The sequence below is a fragment of the Acomys russatus genome, chromosome 28 (assembly GCF_903995435.1).
Source record: "Acomys russatus chromosome 28, mAcoRus1.1, whole genome shotgun sequence".
Classification (NCBI taxonomy): Eukaryota; Metazoa; Chordata; class Mammalia; order Rodentia; family Muridae; genus Acomys; species Acomys russatus.
The window spans coordinates 22070106-22083555 of NC_067164.1; positions in this window are offsets into that span (position 1 = coordinate 22070106).

Here is a 13450-nt window from a genome sequence, read left to right on the forward strand (position 1 = left end):
GTGAGGACTCTATCCGGAAACCCCAGCAAGTCCTGAACAGCCAGCCATTCACCAGGCAACAGCAGTAAGAGGTAGCCACACAGCACATCCTTACATTTCCCCAGTTGTCTTCCTGTATATTTTTTGGACCCAAAGCTAATGACAGCCCTTTCTTCTAAAGTATTCTAACCCCAAAGTTCCTGCACAGTTGGCATGGTGTAAAGATATTAAGAGAAGGATGCTTGAACCCTCATTCAAAAGTAGAGAGATCTTCTCAGAAGTTACTTGTAAAAAATGCAAGAGAGGCCACCGTAGTTAATTCCAGCCTTGTGAAGCAAGTCATAGGAATGACCTGGGTCTTGGCTATTACACAGCCAGCCTAACCTTACAGTTGACCTCTGCTAAGCTAAGGGGAAATGAAGGGAGATCATCAGAAAGCACATCAACCCAGCTCTGTGTTAGAAACAAGAAGAGAGGGTGTAGAAAATTGCCCGTGTGGATTCCGGTATTGTGGTCTAAAGACTAAAGTACCTTTTCACCATTAAGTGCATGAGGGGGTATCTTGGGAAGTCACTGTCTGGTAATAGCAATATCGGGTGGCTGGGGACTACTGATGCACTTAATTAGTGATTACTAAAACTATAAATATATGGTGTGCTTATTTCTCTCTCAAACATCTTGTAAAACTGCCACCAAACTCAGGATTCAATAACTCTGAGTTTAAAATAAAAATTAAAAAAAAAAAATTATTTTTCCAAGTTTGTGCCAAAGGGGAAAGGAGTAAAGGAAAACTTCACCCCTTGATATTTTTTTATTTACTCATTCATCTACTTTTCTGTTATTTTCGTCACTCGCTTAGAGCACCGGCTGTGTCATGGTCATGTGTTGTGCAACAGGGATGCAGTGACATGCAGAGCGCGTCTCTAACCTCTAGAGGTGAGAGCAGTTAAAGCAGAGGAAGGGAGAAGCACATGATGAATGGCAGGGTGCGGGAGGCTGTGTAGATGTAGTGGGCCAGTGTCTTCTGGAGCTTAGAGAGGAGCTCTCTAAGAAGGTGGTACACGAACCGTCCTGCAGACCGAGAGGGGAATTGTCTGGGGAATAATGGCTATGACCTTGAACTGGTCTGTCCAGCCCTTAAAATTCAGCCCCTGGTGTTACGTCAGCTGTAGATGGCTTTTTCTGCATGTGCGTGTGCAAGGCCCCGGGTGTGATGTTTGGTACCAGGATAAATGTGAGACCAATTAGTTAAAGAAAATGATTGGCACCTGCTTCTTGGGTTGTAAGGCTTAAATATGTGCTAGCTAAACGATGCTGCTTCTTCTTCTTCTTCTTCTTCTTCTTTTTTCTTTTCTTTTTTTTTTTTTTTTTTTTTTTTAACAATGACACAAAACTCCTGAGCTCAAGCCAACCCCAAAGCAAGCCTCTGCTTGGTCTTAGTTTTTGTCAGGTGTATGGCCCACTTCTGTGTTGACTTCAGTCCCCTTCTCCTGCTATGCTGGCTGCTCTGACTGACTGGATTTCCACCCTTACTCCATGCTGCCTGCTTTGGCTGAATTCCACCTTCTTCCAGTCCACAGGCAAACCCTCTTCTTCCCAGCATGCCTGTTGCCAGTGCTGGAAAGTGTGTGCTATCTCTCCGTATCTCCCCATCTCTGAGGCATGGGAGAGGAGGGAACGACTGGAAATAAGAAGGCATGTTATCTCTGCTATTCAAACACTCATCAGGCATTGGGGCCCCATACCTTGCTGGTGGATTGGGTGTTTCCAACAATGAACTTTGTCCTAACTTCATTCTTCATCCCCAAGTCCTCTCAGAGACTTGGAGTGAAGCCAAGTACCAAGTTGTCCTGTTCTGCCAAGCTCCTGGCATGCACTGGGAGGGGTAGGGGTGGGGATGTGGGGAGGAGGGGGGGGCAGTGACAGCTGGATCTCCAGCAGCTGCCTTACTGGGAGCTGATGCGGGTAATCACAAACAGGAAGGGAAGAGGAAGTGTTTTCAGGATTCACTGAAGCGCAACTCCAAGAACGCAGAAAAACTGAGGCAATTAGAAAATTCAGGCTGACAAGCAGCTATCAGGATCACAGCTTCTCAAGTACAAAGATTTAGACAAAGGCATTGGACTAACTGGGGCATGGTCACAAACACCAAAAATGCCTATTGGATAGCTGTGACCAGCAGTAATTAAGCACATTTCCTGTGTGCCCAGTTTAGCAAGGACTATTAGGCCATTGTGGGTATTTCGGGCTACATGACCATCTAGGTTTCAATGTGTCTTTGACAAGGGATATTGTATGTATCTATCCTAATCACCCCAGGTGTACTGCAGGGTATACATAAGCAGAGCCTTTCAGCTATTCTTTGTTCTCACTGAAGAGTTCAGTAACCACCAGAGATAGCAGGAAGCTGGACTGTTGGGTCAAAGAGCAGAGGACATACAAGTTAACAGTTAGGGATCCAGTATGGCATGACAAAAACAAAATAAAACAAAAAACAAAAAAAAAAACAGGGTTAGATTCAAACCTGAAATCATGTGAGAATTTGTTTTCTGGTCTATAAAATGGAAAGGAATTGCCTCACACATTCTTTTACAATTACATGAAATAAAAGCCCTCTCATAACAGAAGGCCTAAATGAAGCTCATCCTTATTCTGGCTTTAATGTCCCGAGGGAAACAGATACAACAGGAAGCCTCAGCTTTGCCGTCCACTGGGCACCCAGCTCTTGTTTTCAAGCGGTTGTTGTTTTGTTTTGTTTTGTTTTAGCTCAGTCTATAGCTCTAGTAATCGTATTAGATGGTTTTCCCATCGGCCTCCTTCTGAAGGGGAGGTGGCCTTGTAGGATGCTAGTATCAGTGGTGTGCAGTCTTTAGAACATCATATTTCTCAGCTTGGATCAGAAATAGAGGAACGTTCACAGGCAAGGCTTCTCTTCCACACCAGCAGCTTTACCCTGGAACACTTTAATATTTGTCTTTCATGAGTTTCCTAAACACATAGGGGATTCTCAGTACATTCTGTGCCTTAAATGTAAAGCTGGGAAGCCATTCGTCTGCAATACTGTTATTCAGAGAATGTTTGAGCAAAATCAAGGGTATCTTTTTATGCTGGTTCAGTTAGCATGGCTTAGCTCCTCGGGTTGAGCAAGTGGGCGAATTAGAAACTGATGCACGATGTAAGAACAGTGCCCTGTGACATTTAAAACAGCACCAGGAATGGGAAATATTTTGAAGATGCTGTGCTAGGCATTCCCAAGACAACCTCAGGTTCAGTGGCCCCCTCAGAGAACTCACAACGCTCCTTGTCTAATGATCATCCTACCTATGGGTGATTGTAACCAAAGATACACAAAAAAATTAATACAGCAAAACTGTTCATTGGGGCAAAGTTTGGAGAATCAAACAGCAGGCTGCCCATAGTCTCTACCCAGGGACATTCTGAATTTTCCCAGCCATGATTTATATCAGTGAACATAAACTCATTGAGATCAGAGGGCCAGAATTTTTTTAAAAGAACGGTCACACTGCATCCTCTTCCTGGAAATTATCAACCTGCTAGGCTTCCCAAAGAAGAGAAGGTATTGAGAGTGGTCCAAATAGTTCGTACAAAATGCCTATGAGCCATTTATTAGTTAAGACGGCATGAATCTTCTCAAAACTTGAGTGTCCGGGATCTAGGCATCGGCCAACTTTGCACACAATCCAACAGTTAGGCCTGCTTTGTTAACTCCTTTCTAAATGAATACTCATAAAATAAATGGAAAGCCAATGATATGTTTGCCATGAGAATATCAGGGCATGAGTGAGTTTTAATCATCCATTTTACAAATCTCATCGGCAATCATCTAAGCAACTGTGGTCACTGTTCCAAGAGAAAAGACTCAAGGCAACGATTCAAAGCAAGTGGGAAGCTGATGCCATCTGTGTGAACTTTATAAGTTACAAGAGCAAGTCTTTTTTTTAAGGGAACAGGAAGTTCAAGGCCATTGGATGAAGTGAGTATAACATGACTTTGAGGCTGTAGTTTACCATCCTTTTCTGCACATAAAGACATGGAAACCATGAGCTGTAACTTGACTACTCAAGACCACACAGCTGGTGATGAGCCCAACAGGGAGTTTGCTATGATGTGACTACAATTTGTCCCTTCCAAACTCATACAGGGGCTCAGTCCTTAATGTGACAGAGCAAGGAGGCAGTGCCTTTAAGAAGTGATTAGGCCCTTGAGGGGGATGAACACTTTTCTTTCAAGATTGCTAAGAAATCAGGGCAGGTTGAAAGCCTCTAAGTTTGGGGTCCTTGATTCAGCCTCACCATATCTCGCTGCAGATGGTATGTTTTCTACAAGTTGCTGGCTGTTTTCCCAGCCATTCCCACTAACCTGATTCCATCTGCCGTTGTTATCAGACATACAGATGACCCTCAGCAGACAGTCAGTTCTGATGGATCTTCAACTTTCAGCCTCCCAAACTAGGCCATGTAACCGTCATGTCTTTATTGAGTCCTCGGGCTCAGGCACTTAGCTATAGCAACACAAAACCAACTAAGGTGTAGTAGAACATGGCTGCCCAACTTACGGTGGCATGCTTCCTTTTTTTACTCCATTGTCATGTTTCAAAATCGTCAGGGAAAGCAAATCCTACCTTTACCTTAGAAGGTCTTAGAAGGTGTTAGATCATAGAAGGAACAGTACTGCTGGCCATAAGATTAATGAACCCATAAACCCCAAATATTAAAATTTCCTCCTAATGATATTTTCAAAATGAGCTCCAAAGACTTTTTCAGGCACAGAATGTGAGTGTTGTGACAATGCTGAGGGCTGGGCAGGGTACAAGACTGGGGTCAGTGTGTTAGTTGTAGCTCCTAGATCCTTTTCTCCTTATGTGTAGACAAATCTAACTGATTTTCTGCACACTCCACGTTCTATACCAACCCCATCCTCTCAGCCACATGCTGTTGTACAATACTCTCTGGACACCTCCAAGGACAAACATCTCCTCTTCTTGAACAGTTATTTATCCTGCACCACCAAAGACATCCTTCCTGTTAGTCATACTCTCTTCTAAAAGTTAGTTGCCTCATTGCTCCCTCCCTGTCTGTCACTCCTCTTCCTCCTCCTCTTCTTCTTCTCCTCCTTCTTCTTCATCTCCTCCTCCTCCTTCTCCTCCTCTTCCTCCTTCTCTTCTCTCTGTCTCTCTTTCTTTTTCCTTATAGCTGAATGAGACATGCAAAACTGTGCAGATGGTAGAAGTTTTGATTTGGTGGTAAATAATCACTTTGTGTGGGAGTTTTTCTTGGCTTAACATTTTAATCTATAAATATAAAAGAGCAGGAGAGTAGGTGGGTATCTGTATAAATGAACCTATGTATAAATGTGAAAGAGTAAGTGAATAGGGATAGAAGAGTGAGAAAAGCATTTCACTGTTTTTGCTTAACTGGAAATGGTGCTATTTTGGTGGTTATCGTGTATGAATATTAACAAAGACTGACTAGAAAGGCATGCTGGAAATATGACTAATTCAGTGGTTTAGCCCTTTTCAGAAGAGAATGCTGCGTTGACTCAGAGTGCAGGCTCTAGAGTTGAACAGGACTAGCCTTCAATAATGACTCCTTTATCTGCCTATCATGTGACTTAATAATTTTAACCTTGCTGGCATACAGTGTCTTTATAGCATTAAAGTACCTCGCCATGAGATAAAAATTACAGAATATACAAAGCATGTAATAAACACCTGTAATTCATAGTTATCATATGGGTAAGGACTATATGGCTTCTATTATATTTCAGGGCTAGCTTCATGGAAAAAAAGAGTAGGCTTTATGGCTTAGTATGAGTGATCTGCTTGTGGCTGGTTTGCTCTTCCTCTCATTGTGTATTAAGCAAAGTGGCTCTTGAAGTTGGTTTGTTAAATAAACTACACTCATGGTATATTAGTTACACTTATTGGATTGGCTTACACAGTCATAGGTTGAGTCGCACATGCTCATGTGCATGCTGCAGAGGTAAGCAATCTTAATAACGTCTCAATCCAAGAACCTGGAAACCAGGGCTGAAAGGTGGCTCGCCAGCTAAGAGCACTTCAGTTAAGAGTTAAGACGCTTTTTCCAGAGGACCCACGTTCAATTCTCAGCATCTACATGGGCCCACAGCTGACTGTAACTCCAATTCCAGGGGATCTGAAAGCCTTTTCTGGCCTCCTCGGGCACCATATACTCACACAGTACACAGTCATACACACAAGCAAAACATTCACACACATTAATAATAGGACAAGAGGGACTAATGACATAGACTCAGTCCACAGGAAGGCTGAGATATCCCTGAAGTGAGTCCACATCGGGCCATAGGGAACAGCACTATCTTAGAAAGCATGGGGCTTTCTAGGGGCTGACCTCTTTCTTTTTCAACTTTTCCTCTACCTATGCTCCCATCCTATTTGGTGGTTCTGTCCACATTTAAGTTATATCTCATGTGCTCTCCTGCATGTCAATCCTCTCTGGAAACTTCCTCATGGGCATACACAGAATTGTGCTATATGAATACCCTGGGCATGTGACAATCCAGTCCAGTTAGCAGCTGGGATTGACTAGCACGATGAGTTCACAAATGGGAAACCAACCTTCCTTTGGGTGTTCTCACATTGAAGCTACTGTCTCACTCTGTTCTTTGCCTCAGGATAAAGACTGAGTGGTTCTCACTGTGCTCTGCTATTATTCAATAAAAGTCACGATTAAAGACGTAAAAACCTGATGTTATCCAATAACCACATATTTCCAAGCTCACATCCCATTTTAATCATCACTATACCAGCTCAGGCCTGTTTTAACATGTCCAGACTGAGGAGGTAGATGGTACCGCACCCATTTTATTCTTTCCTTTCTTTACTCTTCATTAAATGTTATTTGGGGAGAGTGAAAGGTTAAGTCAATATTAACTCCACCACTGTAACTCAAATTACTTTGTTATATTAGTTTTCAAACCCTGCCTTCACATGGTAGCTTCAGCAGGTGCCATAATTTCTTCTAGTGAAGGGTATAATTGTGCCCCCATTACATCAAGGAGAGACAGGGTAAACCTTTGATCAGGGTCTTCAGCTAGTCTGATGATGCAGGATAACCATTGCAGTAGGCAAAAATAGATACTCCTCGTTCAAAATACATTCAGATATATTCAGAATCACTGACACTAACAGTGGAGCATTAGGACAAGCTTGGAGCCCTTCTGAGCACAGGCCCCTGAGCAACTGGCCATCTCATACAACCCTAAAGGTATCTGGCTAGGGAGAAAATCCAAGACTAAGAATGACAGAAAATCCAGGAATAAATTGAGCTTCTCCTTGCAGGAAATATTGGAAACAAGGAGTCAAGTCCAGAGTTAAGTCCAGAGTTAAAAGGCTAGAGGGTTCCCAGAAAGAGACTTCAAGAATGCTGAGCTACTACCCTATGGTGGTTTGAATAAAAACGGTTCCCATAGGTCCATATATTTGAATGCTTAGTCACCAGGGAGTGGAACTCTTTGAAAAGATTAGAAGGCCTAGGAGGAGTGGTCTTGTTGGAGGAAGTGTGTCTCTTGGGGTGGGCTTTATGATTGCCAGGCCCAAGCTAGGCCCAGTCCTTCTGCCTACTACCTGTGGATCAGGTGTAGCTCTCAGCTGCACAGTGCCCCCTGCCATGATGATAATTGACAGAGCCTCTAAAATTGTAAGCAAGTCTCCAACCAAATGCTTTCTTTTATAAGAGTTGTCTGCTGGAGCATCTTCTGGGTTCAACCATGTTCATAGCAGCCTTATTCATAATAGCCAGAACATGGAAACCGCCTAAGTGTCCATCAGTAGAAGAATAGATAAAGAAACTGTGGTACATATACACTATGGAATACTACTCAGCTATTAAAAACAAGGAATTCCCGAAATTTGTGGACAAATGGATTGAACTAGAAATGATCATAATGAGTGAGCTAACCCAGAAGCAGAAAGACTCAAATGGTATATACTCACTTATAACTGGACACTAGCCCAAGGGGCAGGTACCATCAAAATCTGCACCTACCAGGAAAGTGGGATAGAGGTGAGAACATCCTATTGAGACTCTAGGTGAGAAAAATATAGGGGATAGGGAAGTAAGTGGATCCAGAGGATCCTAGAAACCTACAAGAGGAACATTATGATGGGTGGATCTGAGCCCAGGGGTTCTGCTTGATCAAAGGCACCAACCAAGGACAAAACATGCAATCATCATCAAACCCCTACCCAGATCTAACCAAGGGACAGAACATTCTCCACAGTTAAGTGGAGACTGGAGACTGACTTTCACAGGATCTCTGGTGCCCCATATTTGGCCATGTCCCTTTGTTGGGGAGGCCCAATGGCACTCGGAGGAAGGATAGCAGACTACCAAGAAGAGACTTGATACCCTAGCACCATATTCAGGGGGAGGAGGTTCCCCTTGGTCACAGTCATAGGGAAGGGGGATTGGGGTGAAAGTGGGAGGGAGGGAGGAATGGGAGGATGTATGGGATGGGATAGAAAATGAGATGTAATATGAATTATTTTATCTTTCAATAAAAATGTGTTTTAAAAAAGTATGCAGAATAAATAAAGATGGAAAGCAACTTCATCACAAAAAAAAAAAAAAAAAAAAAAAAAAAAAAACAAAAAAAAAAAAACCAAAGAGTTGTCATGGTCATGAACTAAGAATGCACCCTCATTTCTTCTTCTTCTTGCAGTAAATAGGTGTTAACACAGAGAACCACAATTTTGGAGCACTCAATGCTAAATGGGATGTCTTCATCAAACTCCTATCCTCAGGGATCAGAGAGTCTATGTGGAAGAAAAGCAGTAAGGCAATAAGATCCAGGGATAGTAGATAAATCCAAGGAAACAGACACAACAGGGCTGGTGCACATTGAACTCACAGAGACTGGGAGCATGCATGAGCCCTGTGCAAGGTCAGGCCAGGCAAAATCCCAGCATGAGAAGGAAAAGTAGGCCCCACCCCTAGCCAAGAAGCTATACACAGCTGAAAGTGGCTAAAAGGGAGGAAATCAGTTTTCTCTTCAGTGGAGTGATGCTGGCTCAAACTCTGGGGAAATTGGGTTTTATATTAAATAAGAAAGGTCAGCCATAGAAGAAATTCTGGCAGATACTTACAAAAAAAATATTGCAATCAGTTGAAAGAAAAAAATTGAAACTAATAGGGAAAAGTTTAAAAACTATAACCTGTCCTTGGTTTATATCAAAGTTGCCCTTGAGCTTTCTTCATGAACACAGTGTTTTCCTATTTAAATATAAATCATTTAATTAAGAGGTCTTCTCCCAAAAATATGGGTTGAGTTGAATCTTCAATTAAGAGCTTAAGGTTATTTGCATTCTGTAACCATTGTCCAGCTTCTTGTGAATAGCCTGTGGACACTGCAAAGTTTAGTTCTGATAAGTAAATATAACTACGTCTAAATAAATTTAAGTACAGAGCAACCAAAAACACCAAACGGCATAAATACACATGCACATGAATGGTTAATGATTAATCCTATCACTTTCGCTTCCAACACTGAGGTAAAGGAGCATTGTTTTCCTTTGCTGGACCTAGCATTTTCCTTGATATTTGAGTTATATGATTAGAAAGTGTTCAGAGTATATGAAGAAGTGCTATAAAAAGGCAAATAATTTCCTAATTAGATCACCACCATTTTGTATAGCAGCTTACTGGCTGTGGCAAATGTTGCTCATAAAATACCTGACAACAGACCAGAGAGGAAATCTAATTGTATAATAGGCAGAAGCTACATACATCTTGTTTTGTTTTTAAAAACTATGTTACATTCAGCGGAATTTTAAAGCTTCCGTATAAATCAGAGTGCTTTTTGTATATGGGGTATACAGAAAAGGAAAGCACATTAAAGTAAAGCACCATCTCTCCTACAAACTATAGGCAGCTCTTTGTGCTCTATTAACTTTGAAGAAAAGGGTACATAATATTATCATGCTTTTTACATTTCTAAACAACAAATAGGAAAGGAAAGAATCTAAAATTTATTCCTCAATGGATATTCTTTGATGATCCGTAGACAGACAGACAGACAGACAGACAGACAGAAACATTATTTCTCATGAATACATATCTGGGATTGTACATAAATATTATATATGTTTGCACAACAAATAATCAGGAGAGTAAACACTGCTGGTAACATGATTTTGACATTTAGAAATTTGATTCTGTGCTTATCTTCATGCTAACCTTTTCCTATCCTTCTTAACCATTTCTACCTTTCTTACATCTGTCACACATCTGTGTGTTCTATCACTTTGCAAACCCCCTGGAGGAAGACACTGATGCCTCTGGAGCTGGAGTTTTTTTTATACCAAGGTAACAATTAGTATAATTTGGATCTTGGTCAGGTTCTCCCCTTATGCAAAGAATCCATCCTTAGCAAAAGATGAAGCAATGAATATCATAAATTGAGTGTCATAGAAATATAAAACTTTCATATTGCAAAGGATAACATCAGGCAACAAAGATACAGACCCACAGTGGGAGAAATGTTTTTCAAATGGTGTGTTTGATGAAAGACTCGTGCCTCAACTATGAAAAGAACACCTAGAACTCAGTAACAAAAGGACAGCACAATTTTTATATTGACTAAGAGTTTGAACAGACATTTCCCTGAGGAAAACACACAAATGACACAAAATTAGTCTATAAAAAGATGGTCAATTTTATTATTCAATATTAGGGAAGCATAAGCAGACCCTAAGGCATCACGTCATAATCACCAGGATGGCTGCGGATAAAAAACTGTGGGCAGCTGGTACCCTTAATGCTGCTGGGAATATGAAATGGTTTATCTGCCCTGAAGTATCTAGAAACTCCTTGAATGGCTGAAAAGGAAGACGTACGAAGTTCAGTAATTCTACCCCTACAAAAACTAATACGTGTTCACAGAAGCACTCTTACGTGAGTGTTCATAGCTTAACTAGTCACACAAAGTTTTAAAAATGAAAATAGGCCTTGAGAGGTGGCTCAGTAGTTAGAGCACACACTGCTCTCCTAGAGGACCCAAGTTCAAATCTTGGCACCCACATTGGGAGGCTCAAAGCCACCTGAAATTCCAGCTCTAGGGGATCCAAGACAGTCTTCTGGACGCCATGGGTAGGTACATGCTCTCACATATGTACACACGTGTGTGCACACACATAAAATTAAAATAAACACTTTTTTATTTATTTTTTTATTAGTCAAATTATGAAATTCAAATATTTACTTATGTTTTATTAAGGTCTTAAATATGATTTTTTATTTTATTAATTTATTCAAATTACATCTCAATTGTTATCCCATCACTTGGATCCTCCCATTCCTCCCTCCCTCCAGCTTTCACCCTATTCCCCTATCCTAGGTCTACAACTGAGGGAGAGACCTCCTCCCCCTGGAAACAGCCTAAATTGAAGAATGGATAAATCCTCAGTTGAAGAATGGATAAAGAAACTGTGGTACATTTATACTATGGAATACTACTCAGCTATTAAAAACAAGGAATTCCCGAAATTTGTGGACAAATGGATAGAACTAGAAGTGATCATATTGAGTAAGTTAACCCAGAAGCAGAAATACTCACATGGTATATACTCACTTATAAGTGGGCACTAGGCCAAAAGGCATGCCCCATGAAAGTCTTCACTTACCAGGAGATTGGGATAGATGTGAGGACATCCTACTAGGACTTTAGGTAAGAGAAATATAGGAGAATGGGGAAATAGAAGGATCCAGAGAGTCTTAGAAATCTATAAGAAGAAAATCATGATGGGTGGGTCGGGGCCCAGGGGGGTCTGCTCAAACTATTACACTAACCAAGGACAATAAAAGCAGTAAACATCGAACCCCTATTCTGATCTAGCCAATGGACAAGACATTCTCCACAGTTAAGTGGAGAGTGAGGACTGATTCTGACATGAACTCTGATGCCCCATATTTGACCACTTCCCCTTGGTGGGGAGGCCCGGTAGCACTCAGAGAAAGAATAGGAAGGCTACCAAGATGAGACTTGACAGCCTATGAAAATAAACACTTTTAGAAATGAACCCAAAATATGGTATATCTGTACAATGGAATATTACTTGCCAATAAAGAAAGAGGCATTAAGTAGTCACATGTGCTACACCATTAAGATACTTTATCAGAGTCACAAAGCACTTAGTGTTGCATGGCTCCATTTAAGTGTAACGTCAAGAATCAGCAAACCTACAGTGTCAAAAGTAGGTTAGAGATTTCTTAGGGTGGCGAATGGGCACTTGGAGTGATGAGGAAATAAACTGAAAACATCCTTCTTTCCACCCCCCAAAAAATAGTGAGTACACACTGATAAACTCAACTTCATGAATGTCTACACATTTACCTATTCCTTTGTAGTGGAGAAATTTTAAATTTAGTATTCAAAGCCCCAAGCTTTGTGTCTGAATTTGTTTGTTTGCTTGTTTGTCTTTTGTTTGTTGTTTTTCCGAGACAGGATTTCTCTGTGTAGCCTTGGCTGTCCTAGACTCACTTTGTAGACCAGGCTGGCTTTGAACTCACAGTGATCTGCCTGTCTCTGCCTCCCAAGTGCTGGAATTAAAGACATGTGCCACCATGCCTGGTTGTGTTTTAATTTTTAATTGTATGACTTTAAAATTCATTTCACATGTCAGAGTCTCATAAGATAGAGATCCTAAAAACTACCTCACAGTCACTAAGAGCCAAATCATGTGGCACAGCTAAGGAGCTTTGGAAGCTGTAAAAGCATAAAAATGCATACAAAAAACACATACAAACGGTGACAAAGATCAGCTCCATCGACCCCCAGACCTGGAGAAGCCAGCCTCAAAGAGATCTGACATGCACGACCCAAGTGCCGCAAACACAATGCTATGACCTGAACGTCATCTCACTACCAAGCCGGTGGGACAGACATGTCACACTGTCTACTCATTTCCCCTCCAAGATGGGATTCTACCGGTGAAACTCAATTATCACTTCCAAGTTGCTAAGAGAATTGGGACCAGGGGTATGGGAAGACCTGACTATCTTTGAAGCTTTACCACAGCCATCTAATAACCTCTACTAACCACCTTCCTTCTCAGATTTGCCAAGCAAGCCCAAAGGTCTTTACTCTTCGGTCGAAGGCGGCTCCCGGTATACGTTGGCATTACTGCTTTTCCAGGCTCCTGCCTGAGCATTTAGAAGTGTTGACTCAGCATAATCACTCCTCGGTATTTTACATATTGCTTCAAAAGGCCATATTATTGTCCTCGTCTCTGTGACAATAGACCCAAAGGATCAAGAAGAAAGCCATCCATTTTGTCTCAGTTTCACAGGATGCAATCTGACAGGGCCCATACCGCCACAACACACTGCAAGACCAAGTTCAGCACAGAGGAGATGTACTTCCCCCAAGGATACAAAGGACAGGGAATAGGGGACAGAGGACAAAGGAGAAT